This window comes from Vulpes vulpes, chromosome 6, assembly GCF_048418805.1.
Source record: "Vulpes vulpes isolate BD-2025 chromosome 6, VulVul3, whole genome shotgun sequence".
Classification (NCBI taxonomy): domain Eukaryota; kingdom Metazoa; phylum Chordata; class Mammalia; order Carnivora; family Canidae; genus Vulpes; species Vulpes vulpes.
The window spans coordinates 107,865,778-107,887,412 of record NC_132785.1 but is presented as its reverse complement, the minus strand read 5'-3'; the positions used below and the strand labels follow the sequence as shown (position 1 = coordinate 107,887,412).

The 21,635-nt window shown below is 37.5% G+C and overlaps 1 protein-coding gene across 3 annotated transcripts in view; it reads right to left on the bottom strand.

Annotated features, from left to right (window-relative positions):
• The window catches only part of LIN52 (lin-52 DREAM MuvB core complex component), a 124,054-nt gene that overhangs the window by 57,129 nt on the left and 45,290 nt on the right, over positions 1-21,635 (bottom strand). Inside the window, exon 6 of one of the 3 annotated variants that reach the window (XR_003236491.2) lies at positions 1,385-1,529. The exons of the other annotated variants lie outside the window; for them this stretch is intronic. The gene's annotated coding sequence lies outside the window, so the exon portion shown is untranslated. The remainder of the gene's footprint in view (positions 1-1,384; positions 1,530-21,635) is intronic. 3 annotated transcript variants of the gene reach the window in all.

The following is a 21,635-nucleotide window of genomic DNA, read 5'->3' as shown; positions in this document are numbered from 1 at the left end:
GAGCCTGTTTCTCCCTCTGCCTGTGTCTCTGCCTTTCTCTCTCTCTGTGTCTCTCATGAATAAATAAATAAAATCTTAAAAAAAAAAAGTTAAAAAAAATCCCAATTGGAGAACATTCTACAATGTATCTAACTAGTAAGTCCTCCTTAAAACTGTCAAGGTCATCAAATACAAGGAAAGCCCGTGAAACCGTCACAGCCAAATGGAGCCTATGGTGAGTTATGATTCCTGAATGTAATGATATCCTTGATGGGACTCCGGAAATAGGAAAAACTAAGGAAATCTGAATAAAGTATAGGGAAAATGTTAAACAAACAAAAAAAGTTCGTTAACTGTAACAAATGTATAATAAATATACCATAATAATAATAGGGGGAAACTGGGTGTAGGTTATATGGAAATTGTTCCTTTATAATTTTCCCATAAATACCTAAAACTATTCTAAAAATTAAAAATCTATCTAAAAAACAGAAAGTGACAACATATAAACTAAATTACAAGGTGGCCAAAACATGAATAAATAATTATAATTTTACAACAGAAGGTTGAAGAAAGTACTTTTGAAAAGTCATTATTCATTGAAAACAATATTTTTGGATTAGTGAAAAACAACACACTTATAAATGAAAATTTTCATATATATTTATTTGCTTTTACCTAATAGGAACAGCAAAAACATATTTATAGTTATTAGTATATTTAGTTATCAGTTTTAAATGTATTCTCCTGAAAATGTTATCTCTATGCAAAATGTCAATTAGTATTATAACTGCAATAAATGAGAAACCCCCTAAAACACACACATACACACACACAAAAGATAAAAAGCAAAGCAATTATGATAGGAAAAAATAAGTAACTGGGAGGGAGGTTTTTTATTTTTTATTTTTTTGGGGGGGAGGGATGTTTGCAAAGAAAATCAATATAGCCTCAAACCAATTATTAACATTCTTCATGTTGTATTACTGTTACTTTAGGATATGTTAATATTACTGTTCCTCTGAGTTTGAGTCATCAAGAAATTATTTGTATATGCTTTGGCTAAAGATGAAACAGGCTCAAGTCAGGAGCACCAATCTTCCCCATTCCCAAATTAATAAATGTATACATTCGGATTCTGTTAATAACTCCATAATGAAATGTAATAAAATTTTCTTTTAAGGCCCAATGTCTTTATCTGAACTGCCCAATATATAAAAATGCTACATATGGCCCTGGCTTCTAAAGTACTAGCTAAGGAAAAGTAAAAACTGAAGTGCATCCTGGCAGGTATAGCATGCTACAAATAAGGGCTGTGGAGTCAGATGACATGGACTTGATTTACAGCTCTTGGGTCAGCCCAAACCTTTGTGAACTATAAAATGGGGTCAATAGTCCAACTTACTCAGTGTAGTTGTGAGGCTTTGGAAACTATGCATTTAAAGCACTTAGCACAGTACCTATTAGTAGGTACTCATATAATGATGGCTGTTGAGGCTATGCTTATCAATGTTTCTCAGCTGGCATTTGATGACTACAGGCAGAAAAACCTGAGGAAACAAAAAGTTAATTGAACAGTATAAAAACAATGCAAAGTCCATCTGTAGAGTTCATTAACATTAACACAGCACCCATACATTCAATGCACCTACTTGATGCACTTAACAACCTATATGGAAGGCAAAGCAGTTATTTATCACTTATAATTCATTGATAAGAAAAATTAGGCAAGGTCAATAGCTAATAACGAGCAAAGTCAGGACTTGAATGTAATTTTCCTCACTCTAACTGGCTAGTTCTTTGGCCTCCCACTCTGCATCTTATGCACGTTCTGTCCTTTGGCTGATAACTCTTTGACTTCTCTGGCACATTACTCTGATCCATGTCAAATTCCTTACAACTAAACCCCTATAATGCTACAGGATTTCTTAAACTCCACTGCTTTCATCAAGTGCTACCATTTTAAGAAATTTCAATATGAAAAAGAGACTATTCAAAAAGCATTTGATTCGTATTAAAATAACCAACAAAAACAGACTGGTCAATCACTTTAATTTTTCTTCTAATTTATGCTCAAGTACACCCTAATCTCCTCATCAATAAATTTCATTGACATCCTTGTCCAAGGCAGTTAGTCATTACCTCAGTCTTTGGTATTTACATATTCCTACAATCAAGACAGAAAAAAAAAAAAAAAAAGATAAAAAGATGCTGCTTAAGTTCTTCTTGAATATTCTATGCATTAACACCCACTCAAAGTAAGACTACATTAAACAAACTTCCTATTGCAGGTTATCATTCTAGGATTTTATGTGGAAAAATCTGTCCTCTACACTTGTAGACTCTAAATCTTATGGACTGATTTAAAATAGTTCTGGTAATACATGAAATAACAAATGAACAAAAATATTAAAATGTTCTGGTCTACTTGTCCCAGCAGGTGACCCTTTATCACTCCTACCAAAGAAAGTTGCTAAGAGTTACCCCCACATAGCTACATTTTAACTAAAAACTTCAAAGGGAATACTGCCATCTACTGAATCACATTTATCACCATTCCGTTGCTATCACAGTGATACCTCAACTTAATGACTCTCTGAAAACAAAATTTTTAATACTAAACATATTTATTGTTAAAAGCAAACATTTAAGGCACAAAAGTTGTATATATTCATAACTACCCACAACAAAAAATCCTAAAAAGCAATTCCTCTTATTCTTATCCAATGATATAATAAGCCCTGCTCAAAGCAATATATCTTTTTAATTTTAAAAAAGATTTTATTTATTTATTTGACATAGAGAGAGCCAAGTACAAGCAGGGGGAGTGGCAGAGGAAGAGGGAGAAGCAGGCTCCCCACTGAGCAGGGAGCGAGACACAGGGCACATCCCAGGACCCCAGGATCATGACCTGAGCCGAAGGTAGATGCTTATCTGACTGAGCTATCCAGGGGCCCCACACCAATATTTTGAAATGCGGTTGGAATACTACTAATGCTTGATAACTTTCTTTGTGTAAGCTTCCCATAGCAAGCCAGAAAGGCTAGCATCTCAATTTAACAACAGCCTAGCTATTAGACTTCTGAGTGAATTACTTAACTTTTATCTTAGCCACTATTTATCTTAAAAAAGATTTTTTAGTTAACTTTTAAAGTGCAGCATATACATAGAAAAATGTATGAGTCATAAGTATATGTGAGAGGAATTTCACAAAATGAACACACAACCACCATTACCAGCCCCCCCGCCCCAGGAGTCTCCCTTCTTATGCTCCCTCCCAGCCACCATCATACAATGCAACCATTATTTTGATTTATATAATCATAGATTAGCTTTTTGAACTTTATATAAATGATATCGTATAATACGTAATCTTTTGTGTCTATCTTCATTTACTTAATGTTCTGTTCCTGAGACTCATGTTGTTGCAAATAGCAAGTTTGTTCATTTTCAGGATTATATAGTATTCTAGCATGTGACTATACCTGAGTTTATTTGTTCATTTTACTGTCAATGAACTTTTGGATTGTTTCTAGTCTGGGTCTATTATGAATAGCACCATTCTGAATATTTCTGTATGCATCTTTTGGTATACAAATGTTTACATTTATATTTCTGGAGTATATATCCAGCACTGGAATTACCAGATCATAGGGTATATGTATGATCACCCTTAGAAGATACTGCCTGGGGATCCCTGGGTGGCGCAGCGGTTTGGCGCCTGCCTTTGGCCCAGGGCGCGATCCTGGAGACCCGGGATCGAATCCCACGTCGGGCTCCCGGTGCATGGAGCCTGCTTCTCCCTCTGCCTATGTCTCTGCTTCTCTCTCTCTCACTGTGTGCCTATCATAAATAAATAAAATTAAAAAAAAAAAAAAAAAAAAAAAAAAAAAAAAAAAAAGAAGATACTGCCTGTTTTCCACAATGGCTGTACCCATAATCATTCACCATTTAAAGTCTCATATTTCTCAGCAAAGGGCCAATCTTTCAACTGGAAATTATTCTCTGAAAAATTTGAGACAGTTGGAAGCAGGTTGGGAGTACTCAGGGGAAGAGAGTACAGAGAGTTGCTTAGATCTTTACTTGAGACCTTCCCAGACTCGGTTCCTCCTTGAGGACTATGACCTATAGTCGACAGGATGCTAGAAGCCTATTTTGAGTCCGTATCCCAAGTCACTACCAGTTTACCAGAAGGTTTCTCCCGGTCAGGTTCTTTGAAACATTCTCTAAAATCTAATCAATACCTCAAATTCCTAGATAAAGATATTATATGTTTTTGAGCACAAGCTAAGTTGTTTAGTTGGAATTTAGAGGTATTTTAATACCATAACTTCCTTCCCATCTGACTACATGGAATGTCTTTTATTTTATTTTTTTAAAGATTTATTTATTTATTTATTTATTTATTTATTTATTTATTTATTTATTTATGATAGACAGAGAGAGAGAGAGAGAGAGGCAGAGACACAGGAGGAGGGAGAAGCAGGCTCCATGCCGGGAGCCTGATGCGGGACTCGATCCCGGGACTCCAGGATCGTGCCCTGGCCCAAAGGCAGGTGCTAAACCGCTGAGCCACCCAGGGATCCCCTGGAATGTGTTTTAATGTAAAGAAGTTTCTCAAAAAGAATATTAATGGAATTAAATTGGGATTACTACAATGGTAACCCTTCCTCCAAGATTTCTCCTATTTACAATGACAAAGACTCTTGTCAATAATGTGAGAATACCATGCCTAACTTCAGTCTTGTACTGATCAGGATTTGTACAGTCTTATCTCATCATGATGTCTCAACTTAAAGGCAAAAAGGAGACAGCTGCCAGAATATTTTAATACCTATGAATTCAGAGAATTGCTCTATGTCAGTCTAATCATTTTGTAGAGTTATAAAAATATCTGCTACAAAAGTATGCTATAAGTATGTGTCCTTATGTGAGGGTAATAAAACAGTGCACAGCCACAGGTCAGAGTATGCCAACCCAGAACCGATAAACATCAGTGCTGCTGTAGATTTTTTTTTTAATTTTTTTTTTTTTTAATGATAGTCACAGAGAGAGAGAGAGAGAGAGGCAGAGACACAGGCAGAGGGAGAAGCAGGCTCCATGCACCGGGAGCCCGACGTGGGATTCGATCCCGGGTCTCCAGGATCGCGCCCTGGGCCAAAGGCAGGCGCTAAACTGCTGCACCACCCAGGGATCCCTGCTGTGGATTTTAAATACTGTTCTGGCTAATCTTTTTAAAGGACTCTTGTTTATTAAACCAAGAATTAGCTGCAATAGTAACCAACTGCTTCAGTGCTTCAACAATGAGTTGTGCCTAATGAAAATTCAAAAATCATCACTCCATTCATAAGGAGTTAACAGTCAGCATGTAGAAGACTAAAGAAAAAAATCAAAATATTTTTAAAATTAAGAATCTTTGAGACTCTGATGGGTAGTAAATCCATTCAACATAGAAAGCAGAAATAATCAAATCATTGTGAAAGTGCAGGTCAAACTCACTCTAGGCCAGAGATGCCTGACAGTGGCTACTTTCTTATCTCGTTGTTACCACTTACAGGCTTACCAGGGTAAACCCAGAGAGGGTACAGCATGGTGCAGTGGCCAAATAACATGTAAGGTAACTTTGCCTCCCTATGTAATTACTCAGCTGTATGTGAATGAACAGGCAAGCAGGCAATGCCTTTTACTACTGTACTAGCAAATTTGGGCTGCCAGCAAGGGAAATGAATATGAGAAAAAAGTATTTGTGGAGGTTAACCAAAAAAGAACTGCTACATGGAATGTTACATTTTACATGGAATCTTACAATGTGGAGGAAACCAATTTGCCAATGATAATATAGAAAATTTATTTCTTTCATTGCAGTTTAAATTCCTTTTTTTTTTTTAAGACTCTACCAACCACCTTCAGCCCACAATCATCTCTCATTTCTCAACTCCTATGGTACTCAAGTGGCATTCAGTACATGCTCTCTTGTACTGTGATCTTTTTACGTATCTGCCTTGTCACCCTAGTCAGATTATAAGTAGAAGAGTACATGTTTTTGACATCCAGGGTCTAGAACCATTGCTTTTCATAGCAGGCCATTAATAAATGTTTATTTATCATGATAACATCTAAATCCTAAGAAATAGATGTGAACCCTTAGTAAAGTCAGATGTTATAATAAGCATCAAGGATGATCAAGAGATTATTTTAAATCTACTTTGGGTAAGAATTAAAGAAGAGGATGGGTAGAAAAGACTCATTCAGGAACTGAAGGAAGTCATGTATTAAAAAAAAAAAAAGGCCTTCAGTTAGGAGCAGGGCTGTAATGAACTTCTTCAAATCCTTTTGTGTTTCCTGGACTATCATGTCTTTGTTTTCTTCTTTTTCTCATATAATTTGTTTTAAAATAGAAATATAATTCATATGTCATAAATTTGCTCCCCCCTTAAACGATGATAAGATACACATAAGATACACATTTTATCACCTTAACCATTTTTAAGTATACATTTTGGGGGCATTAAATATATTGATATTGCTATGCAACATATGTTAAAACTTCTTCCTCTTGCAAAACTGAAACTCTGTATCCACGAAATAACAACTCCCCATTCTCCTTTTCCCCTTCCCCAGTCCTTGGCAACCACCTTTTTGCTCAACCGCTCTTGGTACTCATATAAGTAGAAACATACATTATTTGTCTTTTTGTAACTGCCTTATCTTACTTTACTTAGCATACCGTCAAGTTCATCCACTCATCCACGTTGCAGCATGTGTCAGATTTTCCTTTAAGGTTGAATACTATTCCATTGTATGTATATACCATGTTTTGTTTGTCCATTCATCCATCACTGGACACTTTGGGTTGTTTCCATCTCTTAGTAATTTTTAATGTTGCTATAACATGGGTGTACAAGTATCTTTTCAAGTCTCTGCTTTCAATTCCTTTGGGTATATACCCAGAAGTGGAATTGTTGGATCATATGTTAATCCAATTTTTTTTTTTTTATTTTGAGGAAGCACCATACTGTTTTCCATAATGGCTGCAGCATTTTTACATTTCCAACAGTAGTGCACAAGTGTTCCAGTTTCTCCACATCCTTGCCAATACTTGTTATCGTCCATCTTTTTCATTATAGTCATCCCAGTTGGTGTGGAGTAGTATCTCATGATTTTGATTTGCACTTCCCTAGTGACCAATGATGTTGAGCATCTTTGCATGTGCCTAATGGCTATCTGTATAATCTTTGGAGAAATGTCTATTTAAATCCTTTGCCCACTTTAAAAACTGAGCTATTGTCTTTTTATTGTTGAATTATATGAATTCTTTATATATATTCTGGATACAAGCCCCTTTTATAACACAGAAATGATATACAAAAATTCTCTCCTATTCTGTAGGCTGTCTTTTCAATTTCTTTTCTCTTCTCTTCCTCTCCCCCCTCCTTCTTTCTCTTTTTTTTTCCTTTTAAGTAAATTCTATACTGAATGTGGGGCTTGAATTCACAACCCCGAGGTCAAGAGTCATATGCTCTACCAACTGAGCCAGCCAGGTGCCCTGTACCTTTTCTCTTTTCTTTTCTTTTCTCTCTCTCTCTTTCTTTCTTCTTTCTTTCTTTCTTTAAGATTTTATTTACTCATTCTCTCTTTCTGTTTCTTTCTTTTCTTCCTTTCTTCCTTCCTTCCTTCCTTCCTCCCTTCCTCCCTCTCTCTTTCTTCTTTCTTTCTTTCTTTCTTTCTTTCTTTTTCTTTCTTTCTTTCTTTCTTTCTAGATTTTATTTATTTACTCATGAGAGACAGAGAGAGAGGCAGCGACATAGGCAGAGGGAGAAGCAGGCTCCTCACAGGGAGCCTGATGCGGAACTCGATCCCAGAACCCCAGGATCACACCCTGAGCCTAAGACCGATGCTCAACCGCTGAGCCACTCAGGCATCCCACTTTTTCACTTTCTTAATGGTATGTTTGAAGCACAAAAGTTTTACATCTTGAAGTCCAATTTTTAATTTTCTTTTTCTGCTTGTGTGTTTTTGGAATTATATGTAAAGAAACCACTACCTAATCTAAGGTCCTAAAGATTTATGCTTATGTAGTCTAAAATTTTTATAGTTTCAGCTCTTACATTTAGGTCTATAATACATTTTGAGTTAATAATTGCATTCAGTGTAATGTAAGGGGTTCAATTTGGGGTTCTTGTCTGTGGATACTGTATTTTCCGAGTACCATTTGTTAAAGAGACTATCTTTCTCCCCTTGTCCCCCAACTGAATGATCTGGCACCCCTGTTAAAAAGTAATTGACTATAAATTACCATACTGTCTTGATTACTGTAGTTTTGTATGAAAATTTTGAGACTATGAGTCCTTCAACTTTGTTCTTTATCAAGATTTTTTAGCTATCTTGGTTCTCTTGTATTTCCATGTGAATTTTAGGATATCCTTGTTAATTTTTGCAATATCAGTTTCATTCTTGACCTGAAGTTCAGGAATAGTTCTCATATATGGAAGGGTCCATAGTCCTTGCCAGGTTAATCATGTAAACTGGGATCTTCTCACTGGTTACACCCTCCAAACACCAAAGCAAATGTAGGTGATAACAGACCATTTTTGCATATATTAATTTGACACACTGGTGGTGAACAATAAAAACAGAATCAAATATAATCTCTAAGGACAGAATTATTAATTTAAATAATTATTAGACCTCATTTATGGAAAAAATCACTTCTTCTAACAGTGTTATAAAATATTCCAAAGAAAATCAGACTGCATAAATAAAAAATATTTTTAAAAAAGGGGGGGTGCCCGGGTGGCTTAGAAGGTTAAGCATCTGCCTTAGGCTCAGGTCATGATCCCTGGGTCCTGGGATCGAGCCCCACGTTGGGCTCTTGGTTCAGTTGGGAGCCTGCTTCTCCCTCTGCCTCTTTCTCTCCCCTTGCTTGTGCTGTTTCTCAAATGAATAAATTAAAAAAAATATTAAAAAAAAGAAAGAAAATCAGACTGCAGCATTATATACACTACTGAATAGTTCTGTTACATAAGAAATGAATTTTACTACACTTTCTACTTAAGGAGGAAAACAAGTTATTCTAAACACTCATAACTGTTACCAGTATATAAATCCAAGTTTTTAATATCTGTGGGATTTCAATTATAAAAGCATGAAAGTCAATATAACAGAAGAGTTAACTTGCAAACAACACAAACTAAAGAACACCAGTCATTCTGCTAGTTAGTGAGCCTAGCAGTCCACTCACCACCACCATCCCACTGTGGCTGTGATGTTCCCTAGTGGTACTCTTAGAAATAGTAAAGATAACACTATGGAAACTGTAGAGACTAGACATTTCTACAAAGTAGGAATAAAATATGGATACATTTCTTGAGGCTGGCTCAGATCCATGACACAAATAGTTTCATCACATATTCAGCAGTGTATGAGAATGCTTTAACAAGTGCACCAGCTTTACCAAAAGTATCCATCAGAAGAAAAATGAAAGCTGAAAAGGCAGTAAGGATGGTACAGGTAACATGGGACTCATGATGACCACAATGTGATTTGGGAGAAAATGTGAAGTTAAAGGGTTCATAAAAACTAAGAGTTATCAGTCATAACAAGAAATTGTTTGGGGCACCTGGGTAGCTCAGTCAGTTAAGCATCCCACTCTTGATTTTGGCTCAGGTCATGATCTCAGGGTCATGAGATCGAGCTCTACATCAGACTCCATGCTCAGCAGGGTGTCTGCTTGAGATTTTCTCTCTTCCTCTTCCTTTCCCTCTATCTCTCTCTCATTTGTGCTCTTTCTCTTTCTCTAAAATAAATAAATACAATCTAAAAAAAAATCAGGCTGTTTAACATGGATATGAAAAGAAAATGCCTTTGTAAACATAAATTGAGAAGATCTATTAGACAATAGGTATTTATCATGTACCAATTTTAAGAAGTGTTGGGAATATTCAATGACTAAAACCCCAAATGCCTAGATATCCTTTTGGGTTTCTGGAGTTTAAGGTCAGACTACCTTAACCACTTTGTTGTAATATGCAGACATTATGCAAAAATTAAGTTTGCCCTACTAATCTGAGAATCTCAGGACATAAAAAGAATTTTTTTCCAAACATGGATAGGTCAATAAAAAAGCAACTCTTTTTGGACAGGTCTTATAAATACTGTAAGCCAGAAATGGAGAAATAATTTCTCAGAAGCTTGATTTCAGGTTCTCCTCATCATGGTCCATCCTAAATGGCTATGGTATACAACTTTGTATTTTGCAACATCAAGTTGATGTTCTTTCTCCTCTCAATGTTTCTGACTTTTCTTTCAACTGGGGTATAAAATATGAGCCCAAGGTATATAATGACTTAACCATACTTTGGCATCATAAAATGCCACGGACAAAGATCTCAAACTTGATTATAGCCAGCTTTAGTAGAGGTACATCCTTGATTACATAAGAAATATTATGGAATCTTACTGGAGGCTGGGCGATCTTTGGATGCTTACTGGCATACCTTATAGAAGAGGGCAGTGTATGACTTCAAGATTATTTTCATAGGCAATGAAAAGGAGTATATCATTAATAACAGTGAGACAAGAGGGTGGCAAAGGTGTGGTGGGCACACATAGAAGTGACACAGAAGAACTGAAAGAGCATGAAGACTTAGAAACGATTTGGCAAAGAATGGCAAAGAGGGGGCACCTGGCTGGCTCAGTCAGAAGAGTATGGACTCTTGATCTTGGAGTCATGAATTCAATCCCCACATTATTAATAAAGAGCTTAAAAAAAAAAGGATGGCATTGAAAGATTAGAACAATTTGGGGGGTTTTCATAAATTTAGTCAAAGTTCTACCATGGGGGATCCCTGGGTGGCGCAGCGGTTTGGCGCCTGCCTTTGGCCCAGGGCCCGATCCTGGAGACCCGGGATCGAATCCCACGTCGGGCTCCCGGTGCATGGAGCCTGCTTCTCCCTCTGCCTGTGTCTCTGCCTCTCTCTCTCTCTCTCTCTCTCTCTCTGTGTGACTATCATAAATAAAAACTTAAAACAAAACAAAACAAAGTTCTACCATGGAAAATTGCTATTTGAAATCATAACCAGTTATGATTGATGAATAAAACTTTGAGCAATAAAATTTTCACTGATTTTGTACCAGGGAATAAAAGCAAAACACAGCTACCATTCTTACTGTTCTTTAGAAAGAAGCTATCAGGGGCATCTGGGTGGCTCAGTTGGTTAAGCATCTGCCTTCAGTTCAGGTCATGATTCCTAGGTCCTGGGATCAAGTCTCACACTGGGCTCCCTGCTTCTCCCCTTCCCTCTGCCTGCTGCTCCTCCTGCTTGTTCTATCTCTCTGTCAAATAAATAAATAAAATCTTAAAAAAAAAAAAAAGGAAGGTATCACTTCATGAACGTTTCCTCTCAAAATACTGTCTCACAATTCTCTCCCTTATCTCCTCTACCACTTGCCTCCTTCTTTCTCCGAGGCTAATGTAGAAATGTGACTTTTTCTTGAATTCAGTGCGTTTCATGATCCCACCACATAGTCCATAATAATGTGACATCACTATCTTTAATCTGAAGATTCAGGCAAGTTCAAATCAATGCTTCCACTAATAATCCAATGTATTACAGTATAACATTTATTTTAGTGGGGGAATTACTTTAGTTACTTCTAATTATGAAATAATTTACATAAAAAATCCAAAGGGATAACCTGGTTTTCTTCAAATGTACCTTACTGCATTTTAGAGGAAAAATAATATGCTATGGGTTAGCACAAACTTGGGAAATCACAAAGTTCCCTCATGAATATCAAGGTCCTATCTTGACGGCAACAAGTTGACTCTAATTTACCACAGAAGTGCCAGATGCTCACTTTATAGGCAAATTTCATAAGCTTTACATTTAATGAGAAATTGTTAAATACATTTGGCAAGGGAAGATTATCTCTCCGATGCTGAGAATATCAGAAGAATCTTTTTGCTTCATTCTTCCTAGGAGAGATTGGCTGAAATGATTTGACAGTTAAAAATAATTTGAACAGTTAAAAATCCTCATGGTAAATTCTTTGTTGAAAGGTCAAGTACATCTCCTGAAATGTACTCATTCTATTTCTTTCAGAGTAAGATGGGAAGATAGAATACAAAATAATATATAAAATCAGAAAGATGTTCTGTTGTACTGTAGGTATTATTCACAAAGTTGTTACAACTTGATCATTTATTTTTATTTTTTTTAACTTGATCATTTATAATACAAAGAATTTTAATTCCATGGTCTATCTATTGTAAAAACAAAACAAAATAAAACAAACAACTTGTTCCTAAATTTGCCTGATTTGCCTAATAGATTCACAATCTTCTGATGGCTTAGGGAAACCCCTAATCTTAACTTGATCAGAAAGCTGAAATGTTATTAAGACAAGTAGGGCCACAATCAGTCTGTCTCATATTTTTCTATTTTTTATTTTATTTTTATGACCCTTTAAAAACATAAAAAATCACAGGGAATATAAAGTTCACAGGGAATACAAAAACAGGTGGTGGGCCAGGTTTGCCAACCTTTAGAATAGTGCTATCTAGTGGAAATGTTCTCAGTCAGGGCTGTCCAATATGGTAGCCACTAGCCACACATGGCTACTAAGCATTTACAAGTGTGACTGGGGAATTCAATTCATTTGTTTTATTTTAATTAATTTAACTTTAAATACTATGTAGCTAGCATTTACAATTTTGAATAGCTTAGGTCTAGAGAATCCCTAATAGCCCACAAGAGCCCCTGAAATCTCTGATATACCCATGTGTTCCAAGAATCTACTGAATGCTTGGACAAGAGGTAAATCAGGCATAAACAGTAATTTTTACTGATAACATCCTTCAATTATTAAGTTAAGCATTGCACATCAATTCGAATGCATCAAGGTGAGGAAAATACCATAGAAGAAACTGGAAATAAAACTAGTTGGGGGATCCCTGGGTGGCGCAGCGGTTTGGCGCCTGCCTTTGGCCCAGGGCCCGATCCTGGAGACCTGGGATCGAATCCCACATTGGGCTCTCGGTGCATGGAGCCTGCTTCTCCCTCTGCCTGTGTCTCTGCCTCTCTCTCTCTCTCTGTGACTATCATAAATAAATAAAAAATTTAAAAAAAGATTTAAAAAAAAAAAAAAAAAAAAACTAGTTGGTATCTCAGAACTTACTAGTAAGACATCTCTTCAATAAAGATGGGCAAATCAGAACTCTGAAGTGTTGAGAGAATGAGTCTATAGGGCTTTGAGTTAAAAACATATAATGTTCATATTTTTGATAGAAGTAACATTTTTATCACTCAATCTGCATAAATCCTATTCAAGACAGATGCAACTAAAACTAGGTTTTTGTTTGCCTGAGAAGACAAGTGATTTCTCTCATCACTGACCTGAAATGCTCCTAGAAAATTGCTTTGCTTCATTCAGCACACTGCCACTCCCAGCAAGGCCCCTCAAGTTCACAAGGTACAAACTTGCTTTGTTAACCAAGCTGTTAACATAAGAAACCTAAGTACTCATTTTCATGTGCTGACAAATCATTTCCCAAGTCCATTAATGCATTCAAACTTGATACTTGGAACTTCTGAAGTAGAAAATTAGGGGAAAGAACTTTCATTCAACTTGAGAAGAAGCCTTTAGTCAATGCCTTAGACAACATCCATTAAGCATTATTTGTTTTCCTCACCTATCTGGACCAAGCAAAGAATTGAAAATATGCAGTAGGGTGGATATCAATACATATATGTCCAGGTGGTGGTCCATGACAACACTCACACCATACCTCCCCAAAAGTTTTACTTCCACTATTTCCTATTTTAAAAGTCTTGGAACATTCCTGAAGAAAGGGAAAATCACTGATGTAAAAGGGTGAATCACAGAATACAAATCAGTGAGTGCAACCAGTTGGTACAATTAAGTATTCACTCACAGGTCCAGGCCAAGCTATCTAGTAAGAGTCTAGAATTGGTACATCAATACAATAAACATTCTATGCAGCAATTGGGAGACAATGAGGTAGGTCTACTTATATCACTGTGGAAAGATATCCAAGATATACTGTGGGATAAAAAAACAAGTCACAAAACAGTACATATATCATGATCTCATCTGTAGGTGGTAATACATAAACTTGATTATGCACAGAAAATGGTGGTTACCTCCAGTAAGTTCAGCAAGCAAGGTTTTTACTTTTCATTTTATATCCTACTGTGCTATTAAAAAAAATTTAAATTTAAAGTGTTAATTACTTGTATAAGTTTTAAAAGTTTCTTTAGGGGCGCCAGGGTGGCTTATTCAGTAAGGTGTCCAACTCTTGGTTTTAGCTCAGGTTATAATCTCAAGGTCATGAGATTGAGCCATGCACGCTCAGTGGGGAGTCTGCTTATGATTCTCTCTCTCCCTCTCCCTCCATCTCCTTGTACTCTCTCTAAAAGAAATAATAATAATAATAAAACACATTCCTTTAAAGCCTAGACAGACCTCTGCAGTGGTTCTCAAGAGACTAAGAATATGTGGTAGCCCTTCTTTACTATTGCAGTGTTGATAATTTAAGTGAAAAAGTCAAAACTGTGTATGAAAGTCTTTTTGGAACTTCCCTTTATCCCCCAACCCCAAAGCATATAATCAAGGTGCCCCTCACAATCCGAGGGCAGCAGCTCTTCCTGCCCACGGGTTTTGTCCCCATGCTTTAATAAAACCACCATTTTGCACCAAAAATGAAAAAAAGTCAAAGCTGGTTTTTTTTGTACTTAAAATCACTATAATGTTTCTAAGACTGCTTCTGTCAATGCACTTCTATAGTGGGGAAGAGAGAAAAAAATTCACAATTATGTAACTGGGGAAAAAAAAAAAAAGCATACTTCAAATAGGGCCTTGGTAGGACAAGACAATCCACAAGTGCCAACCAGCTTAAGGGCTGTGAAGATCCCAGGAGAGCCATCACATTTCAATTACCATCACTAACATTACTTATTATTTGGCCTGCTCCAGTCTCTAAGGAAGGCAGCTTGTGATGACAATACCCAGCCTCTTCTTGTAAAACAATTCATTAGGCAAAGCAGAACAGCTGGGGCAGCCACGTGCTAGTTCTTAAAGCACCACCCCACTGGGACCTCTGGCCCAGATTTCTCTTTTGGTAAGGGACAGCCACCACCCCTGTGACAGCTGTAGATTCCTCCAGGGACACTTCAGGTTTAATCAGTACTTCCTGCACTGGAGAGAGCCATTTGATTTCTAACACAAACTAATGGCACTCCTGCTTTCAGCAGGTTACACCAGACATCAGATAAGAGGCTTTAGGGCATTTTTATCTTGTTCTAATGCTCCTGAGTTAATGAGGCAGCAAAAGATATTGTCATAGAGCCCCGGTGTAGCTATATTATCCAATAAACAGACTCTTTCCAAGACAGGTTTAATATGGATCGAAGAGGTAAAGAAGGCTGGCTTAATATTGATCCTATTGAAAGGATGAGAATCCAGTCACCAGAAGTAAGGCAAAATCATACATTCTGCAATAGACAAAGCACTATAAGTAAGAAGTCATATTTAAATATTAAGTAAGGGGATCCCTGGGTGGCGCAGTGGTTTGGCGCCTGCCTTTGGCCCAGGGCGCGATCCTGGAGACCCGGGATAGAATCCCACATCAGGCTCCCGGTGCATGGAGCCTGCTTCTCCCTCCGCCTGTGTCTCTGCCTCTCTCTCTCTCTGTGACTATCATAAATAAATTAAAAAAAAATTAAAAAAAATAAATATTAAGTAAAATGTTGGTTTTGGCTTTTCTTTTTCTTTTTTTTTTTTTTTTTTACCATTTTAAGCAGCATAAACCTAAAAGATTTGTCATTTTGGGTTGTTTTCAAAAAATGCTTCTAAAAGAATCTATCTATTTTCATGTATTTTGCTGAAAAGTATTCTCAGGGACTAGTTTTTGTTACCAATAAGGCGGGCAGCCCAGGTGGCTCAGCAGTTTAGCGCCGCCCTCAGCCCAGGGTGTGATCCTGGAGACCTGGAATCGAGTCCCATGTCAGGCTCCCTGCATGGAGCCTGCTTCTCCCTCTGCTTATGTCTCTCCCTCTCTCTTTCTGTGTCTCTCATGAATAAATAAAAAAATATTAAAAAAAAATTACCAATAAGGCCATTGTAAAAATAGCTTATTATAATAATACATAATTAATACATGTTATATATTAATAAAAGACATTACAGTTTTTTACTGGCTATAAAACAAATTTGATTCTGCTAAACATAAAGACTGCCTTTAACTTTTAAATATTACCAGAGCCTACATCATATTGGAAATATTCAGAAATAATTCAATCATTGACTCAATAATACTGATACCCTATTATAATGAAGGCTATGTGAGATACAGTGAAAATAAGTATCAGCCCTTGGAGTCACTGTCATTAGTCCAGGCTTACTGCATAAAAGAAAATGTTACTAAAACATTTTTTTAAATCTCTTTGAATCTGCTTTGATAAATATAAAGAAATCAGAGAATCAAGTGTTTTACTTCATAACTAGAAATACCTACTCAGAGCCTGCTGAATAGATATACATATTAACAAACTGACCATAAAATAAGGTTCAATATTAAAAGCCGACCATTTCTTGAGTGCCTTATCTTCCGAAGATTGATTGATTGATTGATTGATTTATGATAGTCACAGAGAGAGAAAGAGAGAGAGAGAGAGAGAGGCAGAGACACAGGCAGAGGGAGAAGCGGGCTCCATGCACCAGGAGCCCGACGTGGGATTCGATCCCGGGTCTCCAGGATCACGCCCTGGGCCAAAGGCAGGCGCCAAACCGCTGTGCCACCCAGGAATCCCTCTTCCGAAGATTTTTTAAGAAGCTGGCATGTTCCTCTTTAATCTCCTTGGAAAAATAGCTCCCCACCCTAAATGTCTGCAAGACAAGAACTCTTAAAAGGACTCAACTGGGTATCCATTTACTGACTTTTGGAATACCAAACATACCATATGGTAAAGAAAATCAACATAATAAAGTATAAGAATGAAGTCTAATTCACAGATGTAACAACCATTCATTCACCTCTAAAATCACTAATTCTGAGCTTTCTCAACATAACTATCACCTCACATTCTTCTACTGACCAATCATTGCTCTTACACAGATCTCGTTACCTGAGGCAGAGGGTATTGATTGCTCATCCTAATATTTATTATCCCTTTCCTTGTTATTAACAAAACTCCTAATTTTTATCTATCTATCTATCTATCTATCTATCTATCTATCTATCTATCTATCTATCTTTTAAACCCCTAATTTTTAGCCAGCAAAATTGCCACCTAGAATAAAAGATGACATTCTTTTGCAGCTAGGTTGGTCCGGATGATGAAGTTCTATGGCACTTCTAGGAAGCTGCTTAAAGGAAAGTAAGTCAGCTGTGTGGGAACCTCCAACCTCCTTTGCCCCTCTTTTCCTTCCCACCTTCTCCTGACCTATATCTCAGGCCTGACAACTAGAGCTCTAGTAGTCATCTTGTAATACGGGGTATCCTTTATGGATGGAAGCCACTAAGCAAGTGGAGTAGAAAGAGAGAAGCCTTAGTCCTTAATGACACTGATGTGCACTACCAGCCTGGGCCTGTCTATCTCCACCCTTCCTTTTTGTGGAAAAAAAGGAGTTCTACTCTATGTAAGCCACAATTATTTTGGATTTCTTGTTACATGTAGTTGAATCTTACCCTAACAGATTTGATATCCACAATCTTTTAGCCTATGATACTGATAGATGTTTAAGTAATCCATTTCAATGGTGCTGTAACACTTTGTACCCCATTTCCACCCTAAATTGTATTCTTCTGGTCACAGGGGCTTAAAATCTTAAAATCATTTTGATTCTTGTATCCTTCTGTTACAATTTTGTATCTATCCCCCCCCCCCCAAATATCTGTCAACTGTCCTCTCCTTTGCATTCATACTGTCCTATCCAGTATAAACAGCATTGCATTTGTAGACTGCAACAGCTTCCCAGCTAGTCTCTCGGACCCATCATCACAACCTTCAATTTTCCCGGGAGGTAGCCATCAGACTTCTGAAAATGATGGCTCAGCCTCGTCCTTTAGGTCTTCCATAATTAGGTCCTCCTCACTTCTAAAACCATATGTTCTATTACTCTAACCAATCCATACTCAAAAACTGCTTCCAGTCTGAAGTCTTCCTTCCGCCCAGATGCAAATACTAGCCGTCAATTCCTACCTTAAGTTTCATTTCTTCCAAAAGGTGTTCCCCAGATTCTTTACCTCCTTTTTTTCCTCTTGAGGAATTTGTAATATCCATGGTCAGAGAAGGAAGCATGGTGTGAGACAGGCCAGATCACATGAGAATAATTTTACTTTTTACGTTTTTTTCCCAAGAGCAATGAGAAGCCATTGATGGGTTTTAAGAAGGGAATGAAGTCACGTGTCAAATGTGTTTCAGAAATATTACTCTGACTGCAGAGTGGAGTAATTATTGGAGAGAGATCAACAATTCTACAGCTAATTTGGTTAGGAGAAGGAAAAAATACCAGAAACATATTAAAGAAGCTTGATAAAGCAGGCTTGTTGTAGAGGGAGAACTTGAAACTCAATATTCTAAACGGAAAATGATAGTCATTTCAGTAAATATATGTTCCCCACAGGAAAAAACTGATAATATTTAGCAAAAGAGCTAACGCACAGAATTTAGTACTAAAAGTTCTATCAAGAATGTACTGACACAGTTAAGTGTCTGCCTTCAGCTCAGGTCATGATCCTGGGGTCCTGGGGTCGAGACCCCCATCAGGCCCCCCTGTTCAGCTAGGAGTCTGCTTCTCTCTTCCTCTGACCCCCCCCCCCCCCCCCCCCGGTCATGCTCTAGCTCTCCCTCTCTCTCCTTCTCAAATAAATAAATAATCTTAAAAAAAAAAAAAAAGAATGTACTGACATTTGCGATGCTTGAATCTCAACTGGATCTTGGTTTAAAAGGGGTGTGTGTGGGGGGACTTGCTTCAGTCAGTTAAATGATCAACTTGATTTCAGCTCAGGTCATGATCTCAGGGTCGTGGGATCAAGCCCCACATCAGGCTCCACACTGAAAATGGAGTTTGCTTGTCCCTCTTCCTTTGCTCCTCCTCTGCTCACTCATTCTCTCCCTTAAATAAACAAAATCTTAAAAAAAAAAAAAAGCTACACAAGATTATAGGGACAACTGAGGAATTTTGAATGTGAAAGGATATTAGATATTTTGCAATTACTGTAAATGTTTCTTGGACATAATAGTTATAGTATTATTGGGGCACCTGGCTTGCTCAGTTGGTTAAGCATCTGCCTTCAGCTCAGGTCATGATCTCAGGGTCCTGGGATCGAGCCCCAGGTCAGGCTGGTTAGCAGGGAGTCTGTTTCTCTCTCTTCCTTTTGCTTCTCCCCCGTCTACCCCTAGCTCCTCCTTTCTCTCCCTCTCAAATAAATAAATAATCTTTTTTTAAAGTTATTATGCAGGAAACTGTCCTTATTATTATTATTTTTAAAGATTTTTTATTTATTCATGAGAGACAGAGAGAGACAGAGACATAGAGAGAGGGAGAAGCAGACTCCATGCAAGGAGCCTGATGTGGGGTTCAATCCCGGGACCCCAGGATCATGTCCTGAGCTGGAAGGCAGTTGCTTAACTGCTGAGCCACCCAGGTGTTCCATCTGTCCTTATTTTTAGATGTGTTCTGAAGTATTTAGGGATAAAGTGTCTGATGCATGAAACTTACTTCCAAAGAGTCCAAGGAGAAATAAATAAATAAAAATTTAAAAAACACACACAGGTTATTTGTAGGTGTATGTATGTACATGTATACACATCAGTGGTGGATCGGAGACCCACTGGGTATTTAAAATGTGTTTTCATAAAAAGAGCTGTAGGAGGAAAAATGGATTTAATGGCACTATCTTCTTGAGTTAGTGAAGAGAAGCTTCTTTCTTGACCTATTTGTGGCATTAATATTCTTTTATGTGAAAATGTGAAATAAACTATTTTTAATCTTTACCAAGCCACGGAAGTCTGGGATCTTAAAAAGTAAAACAGCATTTGAGGATTTTTCACCCAAGAATTATCCCTTCTACAAGCAGTTAACAGATCAATACTCTAGCCCACCCTTTAGTTTTCAAGCCTGGCTACTCTTGGATTCCATTCTCAGCCTGATTGAGTAGAGTAGGGAAGAACTGCCTGTCATTTTTCAATCTGGAGACATGTTCTGGAATCATTCTCCAGTGCCTATGTTTATTAACCCTTTAATATATGTGCTGCTGAAGCAAGCACTGTTTATTAACCCTTTAATACAAAGCTATCAATTCTTGCTGTGGAGCCATTTCAGTGAATAGCAGGTACACAAATTCATATTCAAATAATGTTTTATTGTGTTGCTCTTTTCTTTTCTTTTTTTTTATTTATGATAGTCACACACACAGAGAGAGAGAGGCAGAGACACAGGCAGAGGGAGAAGCAGGCTCCATGCACCGGGAGCCCGACGTGGGATTCGATCTCGGGTCTCCAGGATCGCACCCTGGGCCAAAGGCAGGCGCTAAACCACTGCGCCACCCAGGGATCCCTGTGTTGCTCTTTATTAATGCTATTATCCTCCAACACTAAGACTGTTGGCTAATTAGACCCTTGTTTTTACTGATTTGACAGCTGATGGCAGCAGAAACAGAAGCAGACAACCATAAACTATCTCCCCTCCAACCAGAAGAAAAGTGCTTCCCTTGCAAAGCTAGAATATTATACTCTCCCCACTTACATAACTATTTTCTAGGAGGGGATAGTCTTAGTAATAACAAGCCTTTCAACCTGAGCAATCAGAGAGCTTATTTCTACTGTCAGACCAAGACATCTCATTCTTTGGATTCAGCAGGCACATAGGTGAAACTCCTTAACCTAGTCCAAACTTGTGCTAACAACCAGATTGTATAAAATGGATAAAAGACAAAAGAAAAAATGAAGGTCGACATCAAAATGGATCCGAGCACTTCCAAAATGGCATTCATTAAAGAAACTTAGCTAAGTTCATAGAACAAAACCAGAAGTTACAGCACCAAGGTAAGAGGACAACTTGCAGTTTTGTTTGGTTGGTCATTTTTAGGTTATCATGTATGTTTGTTACATCAAACCTAGAAGGCATATGCTAGAAATTTCCCAAACTAAAGTTAGGTTAACAATGTCACTTACTCTATTAGGAACACTGCTTGGGGGATCCCTGGGTGGCGCAGCGGTTCGGCGCCTGCCTTTGGCCCAGGGCGCGATTCTGGAGACCCGGGATCGAATCCCACATCGGGCTCCCGGTGCATGGAGCCTGCTTCTCCCTCTGCCTGTGTCTCTGCCTCTCTCTCTCTCTCTGTGACTATCATAAATAAATAAATAAATAAATAAATAAATAAATAAATAAATAAATAAATAAATAAATAATAAAAAAAAAAAGGAACACTGCTTGGTGTGATGGGAAATGAGAGCAGGCTCCTATTTAAAGGGCAAAGACTGACAAATAAAGGGCCTGAGCAGCTTATTCTCATCCAAAAAAAAAAAGTAGTTTATCCCTTGTTGAATAAGAAAAAAATATTATGGCAGCAGGAGAGAGTTAAAACCACAGATAATTTCACATTTCATTTTAGCCACTATTTTCTCTAG